Source organism: Capricornis sumatraensis, chromosome 3 (assembly GCF_032405125.1).
Source record: "Capricornis sumatraensis isolate serow.1 chromosome 3, serow.2, whole genome shotgun sequence".
NCBI classification, from domain to species: domain Eukaryota; kingdom Metazoa; phylum Chordata; class Mammalia; order Artiodactyla; family Bovidae; genus Capricornis; species Capricornis sumatraensis.
Window position 1 is genome coordinate 84925244 of NC_091071.1, and position 5785 is coordinate 84931028.

Here is a 5785-nt window from a genome sequence, read left to right on the forward strand (position 1 = left end):
AGTTTTATAGTTTCTGGTCTTACATTTAGATCTTTAATCCATTTTGAGTTTATTTTTGTGTATGGTGTTAGAAAGTGATCTAGTTTCATTCTTTTACAAGTGGTTGACCAGTTTTCCCAGCACCACTTGTTAAAGAGATTGTCTTTACTCCATTGTATATTCTTGCCTCCTTTGTCAAAGATAAGGTGTCCATAGGTGTGTGGATTTATCTTTGGGCTTTCTATTTTGTTCCATTGATCTATATTTCTGTCTTTGTGCCAGTACCATACTGTCTTGATGACTGTGGCTTTGTAGTAGAGCCTGAAGTCAGGCAAGTTGATTCCTCCAGTTCCATTCTTCTTTCTCAAGATTGCTTTGGCTATTCGAGGCTTTTTGTATTCCCATACAAATCTTGAAATTATTTGTTCTATTTCTGTGAAAAATATGGCTGGTAGCTTAATAGGGATTGCATTGAATTTGTAAATTGCTTTGGGTAGTATACTCATGTTCACTATATTGATTCTTCCGATCCATGAACATGGTATATTTCTCCATCTATTAGTGTCCTCTTTGATTTCTTTCACCAGTGTTTTATAGTTTTCTATGTATAGGTCTTTAGTTTCTTTAGGTAGATATATTCCTAAGTATTTTATTCTTTTCGTTGCAATGGTGAATGGAATTGTTTCCTTAATTTCTTTTTCTACTTTCTCATTATTAGTGTATAGGAATGCAAGGGATTTCTGTGTTGATTTTATATCCTGCAACTTTACTATATTCATTGATTAGCTCTAGTAATTTTCTGGTGGAGTCTTTAGGGTTTTCTATGTAGAGGATCATGTCATCTGCAAACAGTGAAAGTTTTACTTCTTCTTTTCCAATTTGGATTCCTTTTATTTCTTTTTCTGCTCTGATTGCTGTGGCCAAAACTTCCAAAACTATGATGAATAGTAGTGGTGAAAGTGGGCACCCTTGTCTTGTTCCTGACTTTAGGGGAAATGCTTTCAGTTTTTCACCATTGAGGATAATGTTTGCTGTGGGTTTGTCATATATAGCTTTTATTATGTTGAGGTATGTTCCTTCTATTCCTGCTTTCTGGAGAGCTTCTATCATAAATGGATGTTGAATTTTGTCAAAGGCCTTCTCTGCATCTGTTGAGATAATCATATGGTTTTTATTTTTCAATTTGTTAATGTGGTGAATTACATTGATTGATTTGTGGATATTGAAGAATCCTTGCATCCCTGGGATGAAGCCCACTTGATCATGGTGTATGATATTTTTAATGTGTTGTTGGATTCTGATTGCTAGAATTTTGTTGAGGATTTTTGCATCTATGTTCATCAGTGATATTGGCCTGTAGTTTTCTTTTTTTGTAGTATCTTTGTCAGGTTTTGGTATTAGGGTGATGGTGGCCTCATAGAATGAGTTTGGAAGTTTACCTTCCTCTGCAATTTTCTGGAAGAGTTTGAGGAGGATAGGTGTTAGCTCTTCTCAAAATTTTTGGTAGAATTCAGCTGTGAAGCCGTCTGGACCTGGGCTTTTGTTTGCTGGAAGATTTCTGATTACAGTTTCAATTTCTGTGCTTGTGATGGATCTGTTAAGATTTTCTATTTCTTCCTGGTTCAGTTTTGGAAAGTTGTACTATTCTAAGAATTTGTCCATTTCTTCCACTTTGTCCCTTTTACTGGCATATAGTTGCTGATAGTAGTCTCTTATGATCCTTTGTATTCTGTGTTGTCTGTTGTGATCTCTCCATTTTCATTTCTAATTTTATTGATTTGATTTTTCTCTCTTTGCTTCTTGATGAGTCTGGCTAATGGTTTGTCAATTTTATTTATCCTTTCAAAGAGCCAGCTTTTGGCTTTGTTGATTTTTGCTATGGTCTCTTTTGTTTCTTTTGCATTTATTTCTGCCCTAATTTTTAAGATTTCTTTCCTTCTACTAACTCTGGGGTTCTCTAATTCTTCCTTTTCTAGTTGCTTCAGGTGTAGAGTTAGGTTATTTATTTGACTTTTTTCTTGTTTCTTGAGGTATGCCTGTATTGCTATGAACTTTCCTCTTAGCACTGCTTTTATAGTGTCCCACAGGTTTTGGGTTGTTGTGTTTTCATTTTCATTAGTTTCTATGCATATTTTGATTCCTTTTTTGATTTCTTCTGTGATTTGTTGGTTATTCAGAAGTGTGTTGTTCTACCTCCATATGTTGGAGTTTTTAATAGTTTTTCTCCTGTAATTGAGATCTAATCTTAATGCATTATGGTCAGAAAAGATGCTTGGAATGATTTCGATTTTTTTGAATTTATCAAGTTTAGATTTATGGCCCAGGATGTGATCTATCCTGGAGAATGTTCCATGAGCACTTGAGAAAAAGGTGAAATTCATTGTTTTGGGGTGAAATGTCCTATAGATATCAATTAGGTCTAACTGGTCTAATGTATCATTTAAAGTTTGTGTTTCTTTGTTGATTTTCTGTTTAGTTGATCTGTCCATAGGTGTGAGTGGGGTATTAAAGTCTCCCACTATTATTGTGTTATTGTTGATTTCCCCTTTCATACTTGTTAGCATTTGTCTTACATATTGCAGTGCTCCTATATTGGGTGCATATATATTTATAATTGTTATATCTTCTTCTTGGATTGATCCTTTGATCATTATGTAGTGGCCTTCTTTGTCTCTTTTCACAGCCTTTGCTTTAAAGTCTATTTTATCGGATATGAGTATTGCCACTCCTGCTTTCTTTTGGTCTCTATTTGCATGGTATATCTTTTTCCAGCCCTTCACTTTCAGTCTGTACGTGTCCCTTGTTTTGAGGTGGGTCTCTTGTAAGCAGCATATAGAGGGGTCTTGTTTTCGTATCCATTCGGCCAGTCTTTGTCTTTTGGTTGGGGCATTCAACCCATTTACGTTTAAGGTAATTATTGATGAGTATGATCCTGTTACCATTTACTTTATTGTTTTGGGTTCGGGTTTATACACCCTTTTTGTGTTTCCTGTCTAGAGAATATCTTTTAGAATTTGTTGGAGAGCTGGTTTGGTGGTGCTGAATTCTCTCAGCTTTTGCTTGTCTGTAAAGCTTTTGATTTCTCTTTCATATTTGAATGAGATCCTTGCTGGGTACAGTAATCTGGGCTGTAGGTTATTTTCTTTCATCTCTTTAAGTATTTCTTGGCATTCCCTCCTGGCCTGAAGAGTTTCTATTGAAAGATCAGCTGTTATCCTTATGGGAATCCCCTTGTGTGTTATTTGTTGTTTTTCCCTTGCTGCTTTTAATATTTGTTCTTTGTGTTTGATCTTTGTTAATTTGATTAATATGTGTCTTGGGGTGTTTCGCCTTGGTTTTATCCTATTTGGAACTCTCCGTGTTTCTTGGACTTGGGTGATTATTTCCTTCCCCATTTTAGGGAAGTTTTCAACTATTATCTCCTCAAGGATTTTCTCATGGTCTTTCTTTTTGTCTTCTTCTTCTGGGACTCCTATAATTCGAATGTTGGAGCGTTTCATATCATCCTGGAGGTTTCTGAGATTGTCCTCATTTCTTTTAATTTGTTTTTCTTGTTTCCTCTCTGATTCATTTATTTCTACCATTCTATCTTCTATTTCACTAATCCTATCTTCTGCCTCCGTTATTCTGCTATTTGTTGCCTCCAGAGTGTTTCTGATCTCATTTATTGTGTTATTCATTATATATTGACTCTTTTTTATTTCTTCTAGGTCCTTGTTAAACCTTTCTTGCATCTTCTCAATCCTTGTCTCTAGGCTATTTATCTGTGATTCCATTTTGATTTCAAGATTTTGGATCATTTTCACTATCAATATTCGGAATTCTTTCTCAGGTAGATTCCCTACCTCTTCCTCTTTTGTTTGGTTTGGTGGGCAACCTTCCTATTCCTTTACCTGTTGAGTATTCCTCTGTCTCTTCATCTTGATTATATTGCTGCATTTGGGGTGGCCTTTTTATATTCTGGTAATTTGTGGAGTTCTCTTTATTATGGAGCTTCCTCACTGTGGGTGGGGTTGTATCAGTGGCTTGTCTAGGTTTCCTGGTTACGGAGGCTTGTGTTGGAGTTCTGGTGGGTGGAGCTGGGTTTCTTCTCTCTGAAGTGCAGTGGAGTGATCAGTAATGGGTTATGAGATGTCAAAGGTTTTGGAGTAACTTTGAGTTGCCTGTATATTGAAGCTCAGGAGTGTGTTCCTGTGTTGCCTGAGAATTTGTGTGGTATGTCTTGTTCTGGAACTTGTTGGTCCTTGGGTGGAGCTTGGTTTCAGTGTAGGTATGGAGGCATTTGATGAGCTCCTGTTGCTTAATGTTCCCTGAATTCAGGAGTTCTCTGATGTTTTCAGGCTTTGGACTTAAGCCTCCTGCTTCTGGTTTTCAGTTTTATTTTTACAGTAGCCTCTAGACTTCTCCATCTATATAGCACCAATGATAAAACATCTAGGTTAAAGATGAAAAGTTTCTCCACATTGAGGGACACCCAGAGAGGTTCACTGACTTACAAGGAGAGGAGATGAGGGAGGGGGTAGTTAGAGGTGACTGGAATGAGATGCGGTGAGATCAAAAGAGGAGCGAGCAAGCTAGCCAGTAGTCACTTCCTTATGTGCGCTCCATAGTCTGGACCGCTCAGAGGTATTTACGGAGTTATACAGGGAAGAGGAGAGGGAGGAAGTAGACAGAGGTGGCCAGGAGGATAAGAGAGAGGAATGAGAAGGAGAGAGACAAATCCTGCCAGTAACCAGTTCCTTAGGTGTTCTCCACCGTCTGGAACACACAGAGATTCACAGAGTTGGATAGAGAAGAGATGGGGGAGAAAAGAGACAGAGGCCACCTGGTGGAGGAAAAGGAGAGTCCAAAGGAGGAGAGAGTGGTCAAGCCTGTAATCTCGCTCTCAGGTAAAATTGGGTAGTGAAGTTTGGGTTTTTAAATGGACAAAATTGACAACAAAAACTGAAGAGCAAAGATTAAAAATCTAGAGAAGAGGTTGGATTTTCAAAAATATAATATTAAAGAAGAGAAGCAGAAGGAAAAAGGAAAAAAGAAAAAAAAAAGAAAAAGAAAAAAAAAAGCCACAAGAATTATTAAAAAAACAAACAAACAATAACCACCCAAAGACTATATATGGTGTTTGCCTTAAAAAAAAAGTCTTTTTTTTTTGAATATTAATAATAGGTTATAGAAATAAAAATTAGAGGAGAAATAGAAGACTTAACTATTAAAAAAAAAGTCAGAAAAAAGAAAAGAAAAAGAAAAAAAAAGGAATGATTTTAAAAATAGTAAAAATATATCTGGCCCTTCTCTGATGTTGTGGGCATTGTGGGGTCACTTCCAAGGCTGTTCCCTCTGTTTAACTTCTTCTTTATGCTGGTTTTTTAGGTTCACTAGTTCAGTCGTGCTGTGGGGAGGGGGGATGCTGCAAACAAATAGCGCTGTCATGTGCACACAGTGTCTCAGCCCTGCTGGACCTGTCCCTTCTCGCGGCGTACAAACCGCTCCGGCTCTACGATGCTCAGCCGGGAACCGTCTGAGGCCGGCCCTAGGCTGCGTGCGTTTCCCCGGTCTAAGCCGCTCAGGTTCGGCGCTCAGGCAGCCCTCAGAGGCACAGATTCGGTTGGGACTGCGTTTTGTGTCCTTCCCGGGTCCGAGTAGCTCAGGAGTTTGGCGAGTGCAATAGCTGCGACTTGTCGCCTTTTCTGCCTCTGCTGCTCAGTTTTCTGGGTGGACCGCTGGCGCCCCTTGTGAGGCAGATGATGACTGTCCAGCACCCCCAGAAGTCTTAGCAAAGAAGTCTGCTTGCAGTTTGGTAAGTGAA